At 59.2% G+C, this 21,357-nt stretch overlaps 1 protein-coding gene across 5 annotated transcripts in view; it reads right to left on the reverse strand.

Annotated features, from left to right (window-relative positions):
• Positions 1-20,466, reverse strand: part of ELFN2 (extracellular leucine rich repeat and fibronectin type III domain containing 2) — a 57,611-nt gene extending 37,145 nt beyond the window's left edge. For 2 of the 5 annotated variants that reach the window (XM_067697983.1, XM_067697978.1), the window contains exons 1-2: positions 19,858-19,969; positions 11,019-11,158 (exon numbers count right to left, since the gene is read on the reverse strand). The gene's annotated coding sequence lies outside the window, so the exon portion shown is untranslated. Of the gene's footprint in view, positions 1-11,018; positions 11,159-12,980; positions 13,119-19,422; positions 19,570-19,857; positions 19,970-20,378 lie in introns of those variants that run through there. The other 3 variants (XM_067697982.1, XM_067697979.1, XM_067697981.1) reach the window with 3 other exon arrangements.
• Positions 20,467-21,357: the final 891 nt, after the last annotated feature.

Genomic DNA, 21,357 nt, shown 5'->3' on the forward strand with positions numbered 1-21,357 from the left:
ACGTGGCCAGAAGAAGGGGACACAGAGAATCCACTGGGCATAGAGCAGGGAATGCACCTGGGGCGGGGGGATTCACTTGGGCAGGCTGCACCCTCCCAGGTTCCCCTACCAGGACCCCTGCCCCTTCCTGGGGGCAGCCTCAGGCTGTGGGGGAGGCCCCAGAGCAGGTGCCTCCGTAGGTGTCCAGCCCACGGCCTTGGCAGAGAGATGGACAGATGGACACTTTGAAGCTAGAAAATTGAGCAATGATCAGCGTGAAGCTTCTGAATCATGGCGTAGAGTGTGTGCATTTGTGTGTGTGTGCGCGGGTGTCTCTGTGTGTTACATATGTTCACAAATGCACAGAGGGCTCAGGGCTGGGAGCCAGGAGGCCTGGCTTCAGTGCCCGGCTCGGCCCTGGGCAGCTCTACCCGTCTGAAATTCAGACTTTCCCACGACAGAGGCAGAGGGGATGTTTCCTAAGGTCGCTTATTCCTCAACCAATGCTTACTGAGCACCTACTGTATACGCACCAGGCTCTGTGCTGGGGACACAGGTTGAGCTGTGAACGGACAGACAAGGTCCCAGTCCTCACGGCTTCCACGGTGGTGGACGAGCCAGGAAACAAGCCAGGAAGTCGCACGTAAGCTGGTCAACAGACCAGCAAAAATGCCCGGCAGGGCACGGACCCTGCAGAATGTGGGCCAGTGTGGCCGGGACAGGGCCGCTGTAGGCAGGGCTGTTGCTGCATTTCTTGGAAAAGGCCCCGCCCACCAATGAAATTTCAGACAATCTGAACTCACTGTGGGTCCCAGTACAAATCTCTTCCCCACTCCGGGCCTCAGTTTCCCACTTGCAACAACGAGGGAGCAGGGTGAGACGGTATCCAGGGTTCGTCCCAGCCCTCACACGCAAGGCTGCTCAGCTGCTTCTCCACTGTGCGTGTGTCTGTGTGTGTCCCAGCCTCGAGCCCGGCTGCACAGCGGACGCACCAGATGGACAGGGAGTCCATCACAGGCTCCCAGGGGCACACACTGCCCTCTGCTGGCACGGGGCACCCCTTAAACTGCCTCCCTCTCACCCTGCCATGGGGCCATCACAGCTGCCCACCACATGCTGAGTGCCCCGCACACCACATCGCACCAAATTCTCACAACAGTCCTGCCAGGCAGGTACTGTTACCTTGTTTTACACATGGGGAGACTGAGGCTCAGCTAGGTCAAGTGACTTAGTAAGTGACAAGCTAGGGACTCAAATCTGGCCTGATCCCAAGCTGCCACGCCTACTGTGTGCCAAGACCACCTTCCTGGCCCACCGTCAAGGCTCAGACCAAGGGACCAGGCTGGCCCAGGCCCGGCCCAAGCACCACCCTCCACAGACTACCACGGGCCTGCAACACAGCAAGGTGGCTGGGACAGCCCAGGGAGCCAGACGGCCCTGGTTCAAATCCCGATCACATCACTGGCCCGCTGTGTGGCTGTGGGCAGGATCCTTAACCTCTCAGCACCTTGGTTTCCCAATCTGTAAAATGGGGATAATGATATTTTGTGAGGATTTAATTTCTGTAAAGTTCTTAGAACAGTGCCTGGCACTTGGTAAGTGTTATACAGATGCTGTTAAATAGAAAGAATACATGACTCCCTTAGGTTCTACAGGCCGCCTGAGAACCGGGTCCCACAGAGGGTTAAGGGTAGAGCTGACACTCAGACCCCGAGCCCAGGTCTCTCCCGACAGCAGCGAGGTGCCTCCAACTCAAGCGAGAGAACGAAGAAGTCCCGGGACTGACCAGACTCAGGCCCCAGCGGGTGAGAGTGCAGGCTGGGGGCCAGGCCTCCGGACCCTGCCCCAGACTCCTGCACCTCCTCCTTCTGTGGTTGTCACTCACCCGCCCTCCCCCACCCCCAGCTCCAGAAGGCATCAGGCACTCTTGTGCCATTCAGGGGCCCTGGGCAGCCAGGTGGTGAAGCAGCTCCCCCTGGCACCGATGGCCCAAGGCCCGCTGGTCCTGGGACCCAGAGAGTGGGGATGGCACGGGGCAGTGGGGCCCCCCGGCATCCTGCTCCAGGGGCAGCCAGGGGCTTCCCGGCCCAGGCCCCCCACACCTCACCCCTCCCCAGGCCCCAGGGAGTCCCACAGGCAGGAATCCCATCCAGAATGGGGGTCCCACCCAAAACCCTCAGCCCAGAGCTGCAAGGGGAGCCCAGACGTCCACACTCAGCCCCGGCAGCAGACGCCCACAAACAAGCCCACCCCTGTCACAGGGCGGCCCATGTGGGTCAGAGGGGTGAGGATTTGAAGTCGTGCACTACTGGTGAAAGTGGAAAAACTGTGACCAACCCAGCCGTCCACAACACAGACACAGCCATGCGAGGAGACCCCAGGCCGAGGTGGATGAGGATGGGCCCCGTTGTGCCCTGAGGGGAGGTGCCTGGAGAGCGGAGTCAGGGCCTCCCGGGTAGAGGCCGCGCAGCAAATCCCATGGGGAAGAAAACATGCCGTACAGGTATCCGCCGGTGCCCAGAAACATGGGGAAGGGCCCCCAGTGACAGGGAAGGGGCAGCAGCCTACCCCTCTCTTATTTTACACACAGAGAGCATGTGTCAGGCCCCTAGTTAGAAAGGGGGTGCACACCCTCCAACACACAACAAACACACAAAACCACCCGGGGCACATGTGCTCACACCCACGCACACCCGGCTTTGGTCCCTCCACCTCCCTCAGGTGGCTGAGGGAGGGACATGAAGGCTGCCATAAACAGACAGGGCCAGGCTGTTTGCAGGGCGGGCACAGGCCAGAGGGTGGGCAGAAGGAGACAGAGAGAGAGACAGACGCAGAGCTAAGAAAGCTGAGCCCAGGCCCTGGGTGACCCTGTCCAGACACAGCCACTTCATCCTGGCCCAGGGGCCACGGAAAGTGAGTGCCTAAGCTAGAAGCCACCAGAACACATTCCACTTTCAGCCCAGCCAGTCGGGGCAGGGTAACCCCGGGCCAGGACCTCTCTGGGCATCAGCATGCCCGTGAGCACAGACCCTGCTGGCTGGGACTCTCCAGTGCTCTGGGGTCCTGATCCCCCATCAAAGCCCAGCTCCCGGACTTCCCTGGTGGCACAGTAGTTAAGAATCTGCCTGCCAACACAGGGGACACCGGTTCGATCCCTGGTCTGGGAAGATCCCACATGCCGCGGAGCAACTAAGCCCATGTGCCACAACTACTGAGCCTGTGCTCTAGAGCCCACAACCACTGAGCCTGTGCTCTACAGCCCGCGAGCCACAACTACTGAGCCCACGTGCCACAACGACTGAGCCCACATGCCACAACTACTGAGCCTGCGCACCTAGAGCCCATGCTCCGCAACAAGAGAAGCCACCGCAATGAGAAGCCCACACACCGCAACTAAGAGGAGCCCCCGCCCGCTGCAGCTAGAGAAAGCCCGCGTGCAGCAACAAAGACCCAATGCAGCCAAAAATAAAATTAAATAAATTAATTAATTGTTTTAAAAAAAGCCCAGCTCCCAACCCTCCCCAGGTCCCTCAGCATCTGCAGCTGCCCTGGAGGCCCAGATGGTCCCCGAGGACAGCCCCCACCCCAAGCTCCCTCCGGAATCCAGGACAGAGCTTCTGGGTCAGCTGCCATCTCAACCAGGCTGGGAACTCCGTCTCCAAAGCCCCTTCCCTGCCAGCAACCTCAGCACCAAATCAGAGAGGGGAAGAGCAGAGCAGTTACAGGAGACAGTAGGTACAAACACGCATCCGTACAGAAGGAGCAGATGGGTCCTGCCTTCCTGTATCCTCTCACTTAATCCTCATGAAGGCCCTTGATCCCATTTCATAGATGAAGACACGGAGGTTCAGAAAATGATTTGCTCAGAGCCAGGCAGCAAGGGGATGAATGAGCTGGGATGGAACCCACGCTGCCTACTCCGAAATTCATTGGCTCTTTCCACAGCATCTTGTTCAGCAGGCACTGGGGAGAGTGGGAAGAGCCACAGTGGCAGACAGCCCCACATTTCCTGGCCCAGCACCCCAGGCTTTGGGATTCCGTAAGCCACAGCCTGTCCTCAACAGCCTAAAAGGTGGTGGCTGGAAAGGCCGTGAAGCCCTGCCTGCCTGCTCCCACCACCAGAAGCAGAGTCAGCGTTTATTGAGCACTCACTGTATGCCAGGTGCAGTGCCAAGTACTTTATAGTTTCCACCTTATGAGGTGGGTACTATTTTTACTCCCATTCTACAGATGAGGATACTGAGGCACTTGTTATGGGCAGAATCAGGAGCTGACCCCAGGCCTGGGCCCACATGCTTGACCACTGTGTCACCCCCTTTTACAGCCCCAGGAGTTTCTCTGCTCTGACCCACTGTCCCCACCCCAGCACCCCAGAGTGTCTGGCAGAGGCAGGAAAGGCCTTGCTCCCCCAGGCCCTGCCTAGCTCCAGGGCCCCTGAGCCACCATCGTCTGGGGTACCTGTTCTGCTTTGCTGACCCCTCTGTGTAGTCTGTCTCTTGCTAGGATGCTCGGGGTCCTTGGCAGGCCCCAACTGCACCCCTGAGGACCAGAGAGAGTGAGGGACTTGGCAGGGTCACACAGCAAGTTGGAGGCAAGAAGGAGCCCTTGTGTCCACCTCACAGCTCAGCCCAGAGTCTGCCCTCCCTCCTATGCTGGTAAAGATTGAAGCTGGGTTAGTTGAGCTGTGACCCCAGGTGGAGGCAGGGGGTGGGGGCATGGGCCTTCGTCAGCTTCTGGAACTCCTCAGGCCTTACTAACCATGCAGCCCCCAACAGCCCTGTGGGCCTACTGTCTACAGGTACTCCCCCCTCCAAGCCTATCTCATCCCATCCCCTCCAGGTGCCCAGCAGTGTCCCCATTTCACAGATGAGCAAACTGAGATTCAGGTGCACATGACCACTCAGAATCAGGATCTAACCCACCGGGCCTTCCTTCCAACCACAGAACGGGCCCTCCTGTAGGTGCTGCCTTGAATCCAACCCCTTCCCAGTCCTCAGGGACTGCCTCTTCCAGGAAGGCTTCCCAGAACTCAGGGAGACTCCACTCAGTGGGACCATCCCCTCCTCCTGCACTCAGAAAGCAGATGGAGCCCAGGACACCCACAGTGCCTCCGCCCTCAGACTGGGGCTCCTGGGAGTCGAGGCTCTATCTCCCCTCAGACGGGGCACTCCCTGGAGTCAGGCTGTGTCTCCCTCAAACAAGGATCCTGATGGCTCGGTCTCTCCCCACCTCCCCTAACACCTGGGGCTCCCTCAGGACAGAGTGACATGCTCTCCTTCCTTCAGACCAGGAGTCATGAGAGTGGGACTCCCACCCCGCTCCTCCTGCACCTCCATCCACACAGCCCCCCCCCCCCCCCCCCCCCGCCCAAGACTCTGCCCCAGGCAGGACCCCAGGCCACGCCCCAGCCCCCTCCTCTCACTCCCTCCTGGCCCTCCTCCAGGCCTGGCCCGTACCAGGCAGGCTACCCCCGCCCCGGCCCTGTCCATGAATCCCACCTCTGTTGGGCACCACAAACCCCCCTTTCTCCTCCCCAAACAAATGGGGTCTTGACTGAGACACTGGGATAACCGCACACAAGGCCAGATCTATTCCAGGGGCTAGTGAGGCTGCCAGCAGTTGGGGTGGGGGGAGCCAGGCTGGTGGGAGCGGTCTGCCCATCCGCAACCCCTCAAGGTCCAGCCTCTGAAATCGGGGCCACTCTAAGCGCCATCCTGGTGGGGCTGAGACCAATAGTTCACTCCCTGGGTAACCCCAGAGCAGACCCATCCCGGGCACCTCCGTCACTCTCTCCCCTCTTATGAGACAGAGCAGACAGGAGCCTCCGAGCCTAGGTCCAAGTCCCTGCTCTGTGCCCCATGGAGAATTTCCCCAAGCCTGAGTCTGGTCATTTGTAAAATGGGCATAACGAATATACTCTGCAGGGGCTGCTGTGACTGTGAAAGGGGATACAAATGAGAATGGCTCTGGTGCGTAATAGGTGCTCAATTAAAACCTTCTCTCTCCTCTCTGATCTTCTCTCTTTCTTTAAGGGAGGTGGGGCTGGGGTAGGATAAGAGAGCCCAGGCTGCTAGGGCAGAAAATGGCCTGTTCCAAGCACTTAAAATGTCCCCCATTCAGAAGTCAAAATCTCAAATCCCTCAGGGCCGGCAGTGAGGCCCCCCGGGACCAGGGTGATTCAGCAGATGCTGTTCTTTCCACCCTGGGGAGGGGGACTTGAAGCCAAGGCTGCAAATCAAAGGTCAAAGCCCACTGCCTCCCAGAAGCCAGCCCAGATCAGCCAAGATAGTATCCCCATTTTATAGACAAGTAAACTGAGACACAGAGTGGTTAAGTAATTTGCCTAAGGCCACACAGGTAGTGAGCAGCTGAACTGATTCAAGATAGTATCCCCATTTTATAGACATGTAAACTGAGACACAGAGTGGTTAAGTAATTTGCCTAAGGCCACACAGGTAGTGAGCAGCTGAACTGATTCAAGATAGTATCCCCATTTTATAGACATGTAAACTGAGACACAGAGTCGTTAAGTAATTTGCCTAAGGCCACACAGGTAGTGAGCAGCTGAACTCATTTCTTTTGACAATTCTGGCTGCTAACATAAGGTTTTCCTTCAGGCAGGAGTCTTCCCTACTTAAAAGCCTTTCTGTGATTCTGCCTCTGTGTTCAGAGTAAAGTCTAAACTCTCTAACCTAAAATGCAAAGCTCCCCAAGGCGGTGTAGCGCAGCAGGAAAAGCACTTGACCCGTAACCAGCCCAATCTGGGGTCAAATGCCAGGTCTGCCACCTACTTCCAGCTGCGCGTTCACAGGCAGTTTACCAAGCTTCCCTAGAGCCACTTTCCATATGTGTAAAATGGGAATGATGAGATGACTTCCCAGGGTAGCTGGCAGGGTTAGCCCACGCCTTCACCACATATCTACTGAGCATTTACTATGTGCCAGACCCCATTCAAGGCCCTTAGGATGGAGCAGGGAACAAGACGGAAAAAGCTCCTGCCTTCACAGAGCTGATACTCCAAGCTCTCACGGTAGGAGGGTGGATAATAAACGAGCAAATAAACAAAATAGCATAGGTTGTGGTAGGGGCTAGAAGGAAACAAAGAGAGAGGGAAGAACGAGAGCAATGAACAGTGTGGTCAGGGAGGGCCTCCCTGAGGAGGTGACAGTGAGACAGAACAGGAGACAGCCACGCACGCCACAAGCCTGTGGAGCATCAACAGGCACAGAAGGAACGGCCACTCCTGTAGAAGGAACAGCAAGTGCAAAGGCTGGGCAATTCAATGACACCTGGAGCATGTGGGAAAACGCCTGGCCCGTAGCAGAAAATCAGTAAACAGCAGGTACTGGTATTACTGCTACAAGCCCCTTAAGCTCCTTGCATCTTGCTTTCTTTCCTCTTCTGGAAAATGAGATGCTGTGAGGATTCAAGGGAATCCTAGGTCTCTTCCACTTACATGAATTCATTTAAAGTACCCCTTGTTCTTGGGACTTCCCTGGTGGCGCAGTGGTTGAGAATCCGCTTGCCAATGCAGGGGACACGAGTTTGAGCCCTGGTCCGGGAAGATCCCACATGCCATGGAGCAGCTAAGCCCATGAGCCACAACTACTAAGCCTGCGCTCTAGAGCCCGCAAGCCATAACTACTGAAGCCCGCGCACCTAAAGCCCACGCTCTGCAACAAGAGAAGCCACCGCAATGAGAAGCCCGCGCACCACAACAAAGAGTATGCCCGCTCGCCATAACTAGAGAAAGCCTGCGCACAGCAACGAAGACCCAATGCAGCCAAAAATAAATTAGTTAATTTTTTAAAAATTTTAAACTAAAATTAAAATCTAACTTAAAAAAAAAAATATATATATATATAAAATTTAAAAAACAAAGTAACCCTTGTTCCATTATTATTCCTCCAATTTTGCAGGTGGGGAAACTGAGGCTCCCAAGATCCCACAGCCCATAAAGGGCAACATTAGGACGTGAACCTGGGTCTTATAATCCCAAACTCTGTGCTCCTGCCAGCCTTCTGTGGTCTCACTGTACTTAGAGTGCTCAGAACCTCCTTCTCTCTATCCCAAGACAGCTCTGTTAGAAAGTCTCTTGTGATGAACTGAGGTCTATGCCTGGTTGGTCCCACTTCTGCCATTTGGGACCACCCAGGACTGCTCTCTATCTCCTCTTACCCAAGTCAGCCAGAAAGGTGAGAAGGCTGACAGGTTAGAGAGAGCAGCTGCCGCTGCAGGAAACACCTCCCCAGGCACCAGGCCCAGTGCTTGAACTTCATTCCCCTGCCTCACATTGGCAAGGTGAGGTAAGGATTATCATACCCATTATACAGATGAAGAAACTGAGGTCCAGGGACTTCCCTGGTGGTCCAGTGGTTAAGAATCCGTCTTGCAATGCAGGGGACACCGGTTTGATCCCTGGTCAGGGGACTAACATCCCACATGCTGCGGGGCAACTAAGTCTGTGTGCCACAATTAGAGAGCCCTCGCACCGCAACTAATGACCCTGCATGCCACAACTAGAGAGAAGCCTGCACACTGCAACGAAGAGCTCACATGCTGCACCCAAAAATCTTGGGTGCCTCAGCTAAGACCCAATGCAGCCAAAAAGTATACAATTAAATATATATATATATATTTTTTTAATTATTAAAAAAAAAGAAACTGAGGTCCAGAAAAGTAGAGAAACGTGGCTAGGGCCATCCACCTAGACAGTGGCGGAGGCAGGATCTGAACTCAGATCTCTGTCACTCAAAAGACATCCTGCTTGTCACTCCGCAAACCCCTAAAAAGTCCTCTTTGGATATCCTTTTCAGTCCCTTGCCTGGCTTGTCCCCTGGTGGTGCCAAGGTTGACAGGACAGACTTCCCCTGATACTCCCAGGGTACCACCAGCCAGGGCTGGCTGAGCTGGCAGAACACTGGGCCCTTGGGAGGAAGCCAGGAGGCTGGGGGCTCAGGCACAGCTCGGGGGACAAGGCCCACATGATTAAAGTGCACACCCAGGCCCCTGGAGCTAGCAGGCAGGGAGCACCGGACAGGGAGCCAGCCACACCTGGTTCCGTCCTGGCTCCACGACCAAGGTGCTGCATGACCCTCCTCCTCTCCAAGCCCCGCCTCCTGCTTCCTTGATGTCAGGTCAATACCTCCGCTGCTCAGTGAACACAGGAAAGGAAAAATGAGGCAGATCTCTGGTGAGAAGGCACCTTGTCCACCCCAGACATGTCAGAAAATCATTTTTTAAAGAAAGTAACGATGATGGTGGTGGTTACCACTTACTGAGAGTCTACTAGGTGCCAGGAACCAGAGCATCCAGACATTATCCCAAGCGACAGCAACCTCGAGAGGCATGTGCATCATCTCCATTTTACAGAAGGGGAAACTGAGGCACAGAGTCATACAGCTGTAAGTGACAGAGCCAGGATTCAAACCCGGAACTCTGTGCTCTTCCACGCTGCCTCCTACTGTTACCAAAATGAAATGAATACATGGGGACTGAGGGAAGAGAGACAACTCTGAACGGCGGGAGGCAGGGTGGGGGGGCCGGAGTCCTGGGGGAGGAGTTAGGCCTGATGAGTTGAATATTTGGGGAGGCAGGCACCCAGGGTCAAATCCCAGGCCTAGCACATGTATGCTGTGTGACCTTGGGCAAGTCACTTCCCCTACCTGATACCTCAAAGGCAGGCATCAATGCCAGGCTTCCCAGAGCTCAGCAAACATGAAGGATGGGGACAAAGTCATCTGGGGACAAGGAGGGAACATGCGTCCAGATGGGGGGCTAGTATGCTCCAAGTCCCCGAGGAGGGAGAGGGCTCAAGGAACAGAGGCAGGAGAGCTTGGCCACGAAGTGGGAGGGAAGGACAGGCAACAGAAGGCCATGGGAGGAGGGATGCCAGTGGTGCAGCAGGGGCCGCAGTCTGGCCTGGACAGGGCAGGATGCGCAACGTAAGTGGGGAGCACAGCTCAGACCCACCCAGTGTGCCTCACTGCCCCCACCAAAGAACCCTGCTTCAGCCTGTGCCAGCAATACCAAGTCCACAGCAGTAGCCCCTCCCCCGTCACCCCCCCACCCCATCCTCCATGGAGCACCCATCACCAGCCCTTCCCCAGGGAACCCCAACACCTTGGCAGCCACGGCCCCTCCACATGGGGACCACCACATCTTAGAAACGGCATCTCCCTCTCCTTAGCAACCACCAACAGCAAGCCCAGACAGCCAGCCTCCTCCCTGTTTCCTCCTCTCTCCATGGAGACCACAATGCCACAGAGGCGGCTCCCTCGCCAGGGCAACGGCAACCACCGTCACTCAGCGCCCCGCCTGGACAACAGCTCCCTCCACGTGGCCACCACCAACACAGCCACAGTGACAGCGACAGCCTCGGCCTCTCCTCTCCAGGGCAGCCACCAGCCCCAGCCTGGACAGCTCCTGCCAGTGGCCGGCCTGCCTGCCTGCCTGCGGCCTCCTAGTGTCAGACTGCTCCCCTGCCTCCTCCCAAATTCAATGACACTGGATCAGGCCTGGTATTGACTCTGCCGGCACTACCCCCGCTCCCCGCTCACTCCCGGCCCCTCCGTCCGCCCCTCTCTACGTGGAAAGGCCCCATCCGAGACAGACGAGGCCATGTTCTTCCAGGCCATCCCCTGGAGGCCGGTCCCGCCACCCCCAGCTGGGGCACAGATGCCCCTTGCCCTGCTGGGGTGCAGGCAGGCCAGGCTCAGGCTCTCAGCCGGGCAAAGGGGCAGAAGTGGGGTCTCTGAGCCAACAGGGGCTGCCTCCCTCCCCTCCCCAGTGGACCTGTTCCAGCCCCCCAAAGGCCCACCACTCTGCCAGCTGCCTCAGAGGCCCTGTGGAAGGGAAGCCGGGGGGGGGGGGGAGCAGAGTTGGGGTGCCGGCAGCTGGGGGCAGGGGTGAGGCAGGGCAGGAAGGGACAAACAGGAGGCAGAGGCTGGGCTACATCACGGGTTTTCAAGGCCAGGTCACGTGGGCCGTGCTCACAACAGCCACACACTCACACGCCGTCAGAAGGACCCTGTCCTTACCAGATCTCTGCGGGCAGAGGGAGCCCCTGCGGCCAGCGAAGCCCTGTCCCTGGCCTGGTCTCAGCAGCGGCGGCAGCGATGGAGTCTCAGGTCCTGGTCCAGCTCGGGCGGCAGCAGCTCCTCACCCAAGTCCTCTCCTTCTGCGGGGAGGAGGCGAGGGGGAGAACGGGGAGGGAGGGGGGGACAGCAGGAGGGAGGGAGGAGGGAAAAATGCTGAAGTCTTGAAGGGTACACTCACTTTTTTCTTAGGTTTCCCATGGTAACCGAATATACCACAAACGAATATCACTGTGAGAGAGAGGAGGGAGGCAGAGGGAGGGGAGGAATGGAGGGAGATGCAGAGAGATGGAGACAGAAAGATGATGGGGCAGGAAAGAGGGAAGGGAAGGGCCTCAAGACCCAGAAGGAAGGCTGGGGACTCCCCACCCTACCCCCCAGGGTTCTCGGGTGAGGAGAGGGGAGGAGCCAGGGCCGCAGGGCTTCTTCCAATCCCTCCATGGCCCCTGGGCAGGAGGTGCAAGCAACAGATGGAGAGATTTTCTGGGAGCTAAAGGGCCCCCACTCCCACCCACCTCATCCCATCCGTGCTCTTCAGCCCCTGCTGGGCCTCTCAGCCTGGACGGTCCTCCCAAGTCACTGTCCCAGCCCCACACCTCACTCCCAGTCACAGACACACACCCAGGTGGGGATGGCCACACACACCCTCACGCTGACCTGATGCCCAGCACCCCCACACACCCCTCCAGCCACGCCGGCCTCCTCTCGGTCACCCCAACACCCGCTCTCGGCCCACTCCCTCCTACAGCTGGGCCCCATCCCCTCTGCTGCAGGGAACCAGCACCCCTCTCCCCCCCAGCACATCTCTTATTCAAAACTTTGCAAGGACTGGCACCCACCCCTGGGGCCCCCCGCCCGTGTGCCACCAGGGGTAACACCTCGGCCCCACCACCCGCCATACGTGCTCACACACTCTTAGAGCACTGTACCTGCCTGACCTCCACGTGCGCAGACACACAGACTCCCAGACTGACGTGCCTCGGCCGAACTTGCCCTCCATCTGTGCGCACACGTGCACACACACACACACTCATCCCCTTCCCGCGGAGGCCCCTCTCTCTGTCTGGCCCCGCACCCCATCAGCCCAGATGGTACTCCTGGCCCTCCCCCGCAGGCAGGGGCTCACACCTCGGCCCCCTCGACATTGCCATTCACAAACATATGTATACCCACCGAGTGCTGGCAGCCAGGGGCAGCGACAAAACAGAAACACACTCTCGGCCACCCCCCAACCCGCCCCCCATCACGCCATACCTCAATCCACCACCCACACCCAGAGGCAGAGGAGGAGGAAGCAGCCAGCTTGCTCCAGGTCCAGGTCCGGAGGGACACCCTCCCCCTAGCTACCCGGCTCCCACTTGACCCCGAGCCCAGCGGCAGCAGGGATGGGACGCACCCCAGGCTGCACACTATATGCCCACACACACACACACACACACACACACCAGCAGCCACAGGGCACACCCAGACAGCAACCAACACACCAGAATTTCACACTCCCTCCGACACACATGTGCACACAGACTCAGATGCACTGTACCCAGCTGCCCACAGAACCCAGACACAGGGGTGTCTGCTCCAACTTGCAGACCAGCACATGTGCCAACACGCCTGGGGACACTGCACAGACACATGTCAACACACCCACAGAAATACACAGGCGCCCACTCACTGGGGACGGGCCCCCAACACACACACACACAGTTTTCACCATACACACCCAGACAAGCATGCCCACGGGCACAGGGGTCCCTGAAAAGACTCACAGGCCAACACATACATGCTCCAAGCTAGCTCCCAAAGCGGGGTACGGCTCCGGACACACATGGCCACGCCTGCGCACCCGCCCCAGCTCTCCCAGGGCAGTTCACGGCGGCGCCCCGCCCCCCCGCCGTCCACACCCACCTGACCCACACACCCCCTCGCCAACGACTCGGCTGGTCCTCGTTTCCGTAGGCCCCTCCGTCCCCTTCCCCGGAGGCGCGCGGGCCGGTTTAAGATCCCGAGCACCGCGCCGAGCCCAGAGGCCGTGAAATTGGCTGCGAGCGCCAGGGGATGCGGCTGCAAATTCTAAGCACAGGGAAGTAAGGCGGAAACCCAGCCGGGCCTGCCGCGCGGGGCGGGGGCGCAGCAGAGCGGCGGCCGGCGGGTCTAGGACCCCCCGGGGCCTCGCTGCCGCGCGGGCTGGAGGCTGGGGGCCCGGGGCGGAGGCTGTATGCGAGCTCCCGCCCACCCCGCCGCCGCGCACGTGCCCAGCGGGGGGCTGCGCCCGCGTGCACCAGCCCGGGACGCGCACCGGGGACGGATGCTCCCCGCCGCCCGCCAGACCCGGACCTGCCGCGGCCAGAGCGCCCACCGGATGAACAGCCTCTGGCCACCGTTACGGGACTCTGCGTCGCCGCCTCCTCCGGGACGCCTTCCTGGCTCTCCGCCTTCCTCCAGGCTTCTCTGCTCCCCCCTCCACCCCCGCCTCTGGCCTCTGCTCACACGCACAAACGCAGGCTCAGCTCCACCCGCGCCCTCGCACCAAAGGAAGGGAGACGTAGGGCATCAGGGCATCGCTCTGTCCAAGATGCTGAGGGAGGCCCTCTCCAGCCTCACCTCATCCCCACCGCACTTCAGGCCTTTCCCAGCAGTGAGGCCTTGAACTGTGACCGCACACCCTGCCTCCGTTTCTCCTCTGTGCAACAGGGATGATGCAGAGGGTCGTTCTGAGGATTTACTGAAGGACTTCTTGAGCTTAGAACATCAGTCAGTGAACACGAAGATTATTAGTATTAGTCAGTGTCGGTCTCGGTCTTGCTGCTGTGTCACCCAAGGCAGGGCACCTCACTTCCTTGAGCTCAGGCTCCTCTGGAAACCGGGTTGCTGCCTCCCAGGCTGCGTGGGAGGAGTCCGGAGATCCCCGGGAACACGCAGCAGCCCCCTCAGCTGCTATCCACCCAGCAAACATGGGCGAATTCACCTTCTAAAATGCACTAAAAATGCAGGTTCCTGGGCTCCACATCCAACGTACTGAATCCAACTCTCAGCAGGCAGGGCCCGAGGATCTGCATTTTAACAAACAGCCAGAGCCTCTGACACGCTCTGGCAAAGAGGATAATGCTGGATTTCTTCGTCCAGATTTCAGGGTCATTTAGGTTGTTGTGTGGTTGATCCCCAAACTACATGTCCAGACTCACCTTCCCAAAATCCACTCCGGGCTTTCCTACCTCCAGACCTCGGCTCACATGGTCTCCACCTGGCATGCCCCTACCCAGAGGCCGGCTGGACCTCTTCCACAGTACTCCAGCCAAGATTAAACAAGATAATAGAGAGTGCTTCGCCCTATGCCTGGCACGTAGCAGGTGTGCAATCATGGGGGCTCTACAGTGCCCAGAGCAGAAGTCGTCCCAACCTCTCCAGCCCTGCTTACAAGGCTGGCTCAGGCCACAGGCTAACAGGGACCCCCTGTCAAGGAAGCCCTACTGTGTGCAGGCCCCACGCCCGGCACCTGGCAGATGGTCCAGGTATCTCCCGTCTCCTCGGGACAGGAGCTCATCTCTGGGGGTTTCCACCTGAGTCCTGGGCATAGCAGTTATCCTTGGGTGAGACGTGCTTATAATTGTGTGTGTGTGTGTGTGTGTGTGTGTGTGTGTGTGGACTGAATACAAAATACATCAGCCCATCCTCCATAGCACGTAAATGATAGAAAGTTGTTCAATAAGTATTCTTTGAGGGCCCACTAGTCTCTACCCATTTGGAGCTGACACGCTGCAGGAGAGACAGACAGGAGACCCCCCCACAGGTAATGAGAAGGGCAAGGAAGGGAGGCTGGCAGGCAGGCTGACCCCACAGCCTGTGTCTCCCCAAGTTCCAAGAGGAAGAGAAAAGATAGAAACAGGCCAAGGAGGGAAACTGAGTCAGGCTTGAGCCACGAGGTTGGGCCCTTGAGAATGGCTCCCCGCTTGCCCCTGAGAGAGGTGGTGACCAGTGTGCACACACACGCATAGACACACCCACAAAGCATGCCCTGCCGCCCCCAACCCCTCTACACGCTCCAGCTGTGGGGTACGCAGCTCCCAGGCCCTTCTCATGCTTCCTTGGGCCCCCCAGCCTGGCTCCAAGAAAGAGTTTCTATGCATTTCAGGGGATGAAAGTGGAGGCTAAAAAGAGAGGGAAGGATGGACACACACACAGACTCGCAGCCCAAGCCCCATTCCAGGGAACCAGGAATGCATAAAGGACACAGATGGGAAGGGGGAGGGAAATCATCTAATTGACACCTACTATGTGCCAGACACAATGCTACACGCTTGTCATTCTCTTATATAACTAACCCGGCAGAGTTAGAAATTCGGTACCACTACCCTCACTTTCCATTGAGGAAACAGAACCTTCCGGAAGTGAATTCTCTTGCCCAGGACACACATCAAGGATGAAAAGGGGCAGAATTTGGGCCCTGAGCCCCTCCCTGCTCTTCCACAGGCGAGACAGGGAGAGTGTGGCCGAGTGGCCAGGGGCCCCCGGCTGAGGCCACGACAGACTCAGGCCTGGGGAACATACTGATCCTGGAGCAGCAGCCCCTCCACCTCTGAGGGGAGCCCCCACCGAGCACCCCCTGTACTCCCAGCGCTGTGGGAGAACCGGGGAGCAAGGAGCTACCTTTGGGAACGTCACAGGTCACTATGGAGGGGGGGCGCACAGGAGGAATGCAGAGAGAACTGAGACCCAGCAGCCTTTCTGCTCCTCTCTGCCTGCAGCCACACCCACTGCTTCCCTACACTGCCCCCATTTACAGATAAGCAAAGCAAGGCCCTGAGAGGTCCCTCAGAGAGAGGGGCACCCCAAGATGCCCAGGGTTCCCTAGCAAAAGGGTTCATCAATTAACAATTAATGATGCAAAGAGTCCACCCGTGGGGCTTCCAGTCCTCATTCCACTGCTGTGTGGCTCTGAGCTGGTCTGGAACCTCTCTGTTTCTTATCTGGAAAATGAGGAATAATAGCTCTACTACAGAAGGCTTTGTGGGATTAAATGAGTGCCCCTAAAAGAGCTTCCCACCAGGCCTGGCTCTCAGTACACACTCAATGAATATTAGCTAATATCATTATTATTATCACTATAATTACTGCCGTCAGAAGCATCATGCAGCCAGCGCCCTTCCTTTGGCACCCTGAATGTAAGCTTGCCCAGGTGGCTCGCCAGCCCTCAGGGGCTCTCTGGGGACTGTCTGCAGAGCTGGGAGGAGGAGGAGGGGGTTCTATCATTCCAACCCCCCCTCCCCCGACACCATCCCCAGTACTAACGGCAGCGCCTCTGCCCCAGGTGCTAATTGAGCCAGGAGAAGGTTAATTTAATAGAGGATTGGGCTGGGACAGCAGGAGACAGAGGACTGAGTTAACCTGGACTATTAACGCTGTCCCCGAAGAGGCCTGACTTGTTAAGGAGTCTTGGGCTTCAAGGCAATCTGCTTCCTGGCTGTCGTGTCTGCACAGTGCACTGTCCTAGCAGATTTGGTGGGGGGCAGGTGGCAGGAGAGAGGACCTGGCTCAGGGGCACCGGAGCTGAAGCGGTGAGAGTAGCTGTGATGGGTGCAGTCCCGACCCTGCATGGGGATGCCACACTCTCACACTCGCGCAGCAAAGCCCACAAGGCAAGCTGCTACCACCTCGGACACAGACAGGAGCTGATCCCCGCGTCACACGCGGCCAGGACACAGCAGAGGTGTCACTGGCACGAGGTCTACTTCCACAGCAGCCACCCCACCAGATATCGGGGACAAGGGAGCCACACCGGGGAGCAGGCACAGAGCCTCCTGTGAGCACCCCTGGCTGACCTCACTAGAGGCGGCTAAGCAGCTGGATGCGGCCATTTCTATCAGCCGGGCCATCTCGGAATCTCATGGGGCAGAACAAGCAGACACTGGACCGAGTCAGGAGGCAGCCTGTACTGCAGCCACTGACCTCTCCACCTTGGGCCCCTCACCCTGGCGCCTCCCACTCCTTGCCCCCACTGCGCAGAGCGCCCTGTCCCTCCGTTAAATGAGAGTGCCCTGCCAATCCAACGGGTCTCCCCGCACCCACCAAGCAGGGGAGTTCTCACTAAGGAATGAAACGACAACAGCTTACTTTACCCTCTGGACCTCAGTTTGCTCATCTGTCAAATGGCCACATAATATTGCCAGCCTACCAGCCTCACAGGACTGCTGTGAGGATCCAAGGAGAGAAGAGAAAGTTGTTTACAAAGCCAGAGTTAAAGCAAAACAGGGGAGCAGCTTCTGGGCTGGGGGACAGGAGGCTAGGGGATGGGGCTCACGTGGACTGACCTTCTATCATGTGCTGGGCATCTGGCCCCCCAGAAGCCCATGAACTCCTGTAATCCCCCCTCGCCTCCCTAACCACTTTCCAGGTGACAGACAAGAAATTGAGACCCAGAGAAGTGACAGGAATGCCTAAACCACAAAACACAGAGAGGCAACATGGGATTAGAACCTAAGGTCTCTGGCTCCCTCGCTGTGGCCGTTTTCTGTTGTCACCTGCACTTACACATACATTCACTCACCAGAACACAGTCACCGAAGGGTCTGTGCAACCCCGTTGGGATGCGGTGGAGAACAGGAACTGGCGGGGTCCAGGCAGGGGAGGGGGAGGGGGGACACCACGGGTCGGGTGTTAGGCAACAGAGATGTGCTATTAGGGAGGCAGGCCTTACGGAAAGGGGTCCCACGTCCACTCAGGAAATGGGACCTCTTGGGAGGGACTGCTCACCCCAAGGCTCCATCCCTCTCCCCTCCTCACCCCTCACAACACAGGGGATGTGACCACACTGAGCCCCACACCCTCACCGTGACACCTCCCTCACCCTCCCACTGACATCACCCGGTCCTTGGGGGTGACCCCTCACACTGCTGTCCCAGTGACGTCACCGGCAACCTGGAGCTGATGTCACACCCAGAGGTTCTCACTGACGTCACACACATAAACACATACACACACACACACACACACACACACACACACACACACACAGCTCCCTGATACCCCCTTCAACTACTCCTATTTCTTCCTGCCCAGGGGCCGATGGCCCAGAGGTCCCCACCCATGTACACAGCTCATTCAGGACAGGCATCTACGGACGGTGCCTGTGTGTGTGCGCGCGTGTGCGCACGCGAGTGCGCAGACATTCCTCTCCTAGGACACACGTTTACACACATGTGCAGGCCCCCATGCCCTGCTGATGGCCTAGACACGACACGTCCCACAGGTGCCCACAGGCCCTGAGAACAGGTGTTCGAGCCAGGCACACACACATACACATGCAAATTACTCCCCTGGTGAGGCAGATAAAAATGTCCCTCAGTAACTAAATCTGGCAGCCTGGGGCCTGCAGCTTCCACCACATTCCTCCAGGTGCTGCCAGCACCTCCCTCCTCCCCCCCCAGCTTCTCTCCTCCAACAGCCGCAGCCCGGACACACACACACACACACACACACACACACACACGCACGCACGCACACACAAACACACACACACTCCGGTCCAACACCTGTGTCTCAGCAACGGGATCGAAGCGCCCTCCAGAGGCAGCCCCTGGGGTGGGAGGGGTCCAGGTGGACGGAACACAGCAGGGAGCCCAGAGCTGCAGAAAGTGCCCTCAAGTACCACGTTTCTCCATTTCTCCCAAGCTGAGCCCAGAGAGGGTGAATGCCACCATCCCCTGTCGTCTCCTTCCTTGGGCACGGCTGACACACCACAGCCTGGCCGCCTCTGTCCTGGACACGAGCTCCCCGAGCACACACAGACGAACACAACAGCACTCTCCCCTCCAAACACTCCGAGGAAACCCTGCTGAGCCACGAAGAGAGTGTGTGTGTGTGTGTGTGTGTGTGTGTGTACAGACAGACAGCACAGGGTCCACTCCTGCACACAGCCCCGTGTGCACACACAGCACACACATCCTTCCCCACGTGCACACACTGCCTCACCAGCCAACACACCCACCCCCTGCCCCTCTCTTCTGCCAGTTGTTGGAGCCCACACACGCACGCACACACACACACACACACACGCACGCACACACACACACACACACACCGGCAGTGGCCCCGGCCCTGCCAGAGCTGCAGTCTGCAGATCTCTGCCGATTTCTGCTGCCTCCCTGGGCCGCCTCCCTGCTTGCCCCACACCAGCGCCACCAGAAAAAGGGGCAAAGCGTTTGCAAGGGTTCCCACCCCCTGGGAGCCTCCACTCCCCAATTCCGGTCCTCTTACCAAACCCATCGCCCTCCTGCGGGGAAGCAGGGGGAAAGCCCCACCCTGGCCCCCTCCCGCTGGAGCTGTCATCCCGCACCAATCAAACCCCCCTTACCAGCTACGAAGATGAATCCCTTGACCCGGCAGCACTCCGTGAAAGAGGGGAGCGAGGGCCCCCGATTCGCAAAGATGGGGGCAGAGAGGTGCGCTGTGGCACTGGCTGGCACGACCGTCCACCACCAAGCCTCTGCACCAGCCCCCGAAACTGCTCACCTCACCGACCGTCCTCCTCGTCCTCCCACCCCGCCTCCGCCCACCACCACCACCGCCCCCCCCCCGCCGCCCCGCATAGGGTGGTCCTCCGGGGGTCTCACGGGGATGCCCAGACCCAGGAGGCGCCGCGGGTGGCTTTCCCCGTCTCATCCTCCCCTGGCTGTGTCCCCCTCCCAAGCCCCACCCCCACTGGCGGAGGGGGTGTCCTCCGGTCCCAGCGCCCACTCCCACCGTCTCCGCCGGCCGCGGGCGCTCGGATCTGGAGGAATTCACTCACCTCCAGCCCCAGCCGGGCTCCTGGCCGAGCGCCGCCTCCGGCCGCGGCGGCTGCGGGGCCTGCGCGCGAGGGCGAGTGCGAGTGCGAGCGCGGAGCGATGCGCGCGGCGCCCGGCGGGCTTGGCGCGCCGGCCGCGGCTCGGTGCGTGGCGTGTGTCTGTGGCGCGACCGGTGTGTGTCTGTGAGCCGCCGTGTGCGCGCAGACCCCGCCGCCGCCCGCCGCGCCTCTGCCTCGCCGGGACCCGCGCCCGGGAGGGGGCCGGAGCGCAGCGTGCGTCAGGGCCCGCGGCCGCGGCCGCGGTCTGTCCGCCGCCCTAGCCGCCCGAGCCCTCCGCCCCCTCCGCAGGCCTCTCCGCAGCGAGACCCCTCCCGCCCCCTCTCCCGGCTCGAGGCCGCCACGGACACACGCACGCTCGCAGACACACGCCCGCCGGGCGGGGGCCGCGCCTGGCTCCTCAGCTGCACCCGCGGCCCCGCGGACGGCTGAGCCCCCGGCATGCCCCGGACCCCAGCCCCGCTCACCCCGCGGGGACCGGGTCCCGCCGCCGCCGGCGCGTTCAACAGCTGGAGGCAAACTTAATGCGGGGCGGGCCGCCGGAGGTGCGCAGCGGCTCCCAGCGGCCGCCCGAAGACGCCCGAGCCCCCTGGTCTTCCCACTACAGGTGGATCCCCCACCCCACCCCATCCCCGGCAGCCGTCCGGCTCGCCCGTCCAGTGCTCAACCGCTGACAACCGGAGAACTGTGGCTGCTGCGTTCCCATTTTACAGGCGAGACAACTGAGGCTCGGTGAGCGCAGTGACTCCTCCAAGGTCACACAGCGTGCTTGATAGCAGAGACAGTAGTAGACTCCGGGTCTCTCTACCCTTGGGCTAGGGCTCTGGGCTGCCGCTCACTACCTTTCCCCACCCCTCACGGAGTATGCCCAGGGGCACACTGGTCTCTGCTGCTGCCCAGAGACGCTTCCTAAGACCTTTGAGCCCTAGCCTCTCTCTGGCCACCGCCCCCCACGTAAACACACACAGAGGTGGGAGATGCAGAAAGAAGCTCTGACATCCGGGGCCTATACCTCCACCCCCACCCCCACCCAACACACACACACTTGGGCACACAAGTACCTGGTGAGATTTGGCTCATGTCACGTGCAGGAAGAAACAGGCGCCGTCTCGGCTCCTGGGACCCGCAAACCTTCCCGTCGAAGCCCTGCCTGGGACAAGCCCTATGCGTCTCAATCACTTTTATGGGGCCTTGTGCGCCAGTGCCTGTCCTCAAGTAGTGCACAGCAGAACAGGCTGCAGGAGCTCCCAGAAGGAGCATCTCACCCAAGCCAGGAATGGGAGAGACTCCCTGGAAAAAGCCATTGCCTGAGCTGAATCTTGACGGACGAATAGGAGTTGGTCAACTGAAGAAGGTGGAGAAGTATGTCCCAGGCCGCGGGAACAGCATGTGCAAAGGCACAGAGGCATGAAACCACCTGGTGTGTGCAAGGAACTCCAGGGAGTT

Source organism: Pseudorca crassidens, chromosome 11 (assembly GCF_039906515.1).
Source record: "Pseudorca crassidens isolate mPseCra1 chromosome 11, mPseCra1.hap1, whole genome shotgun sequence".
Taxonomy (NCBI): Eukaryota; Metazoa; Chordata; class Mammalia; order Artiodactyla; family Delphinidae; genus Pseudorca; species Pseudorca crassidens.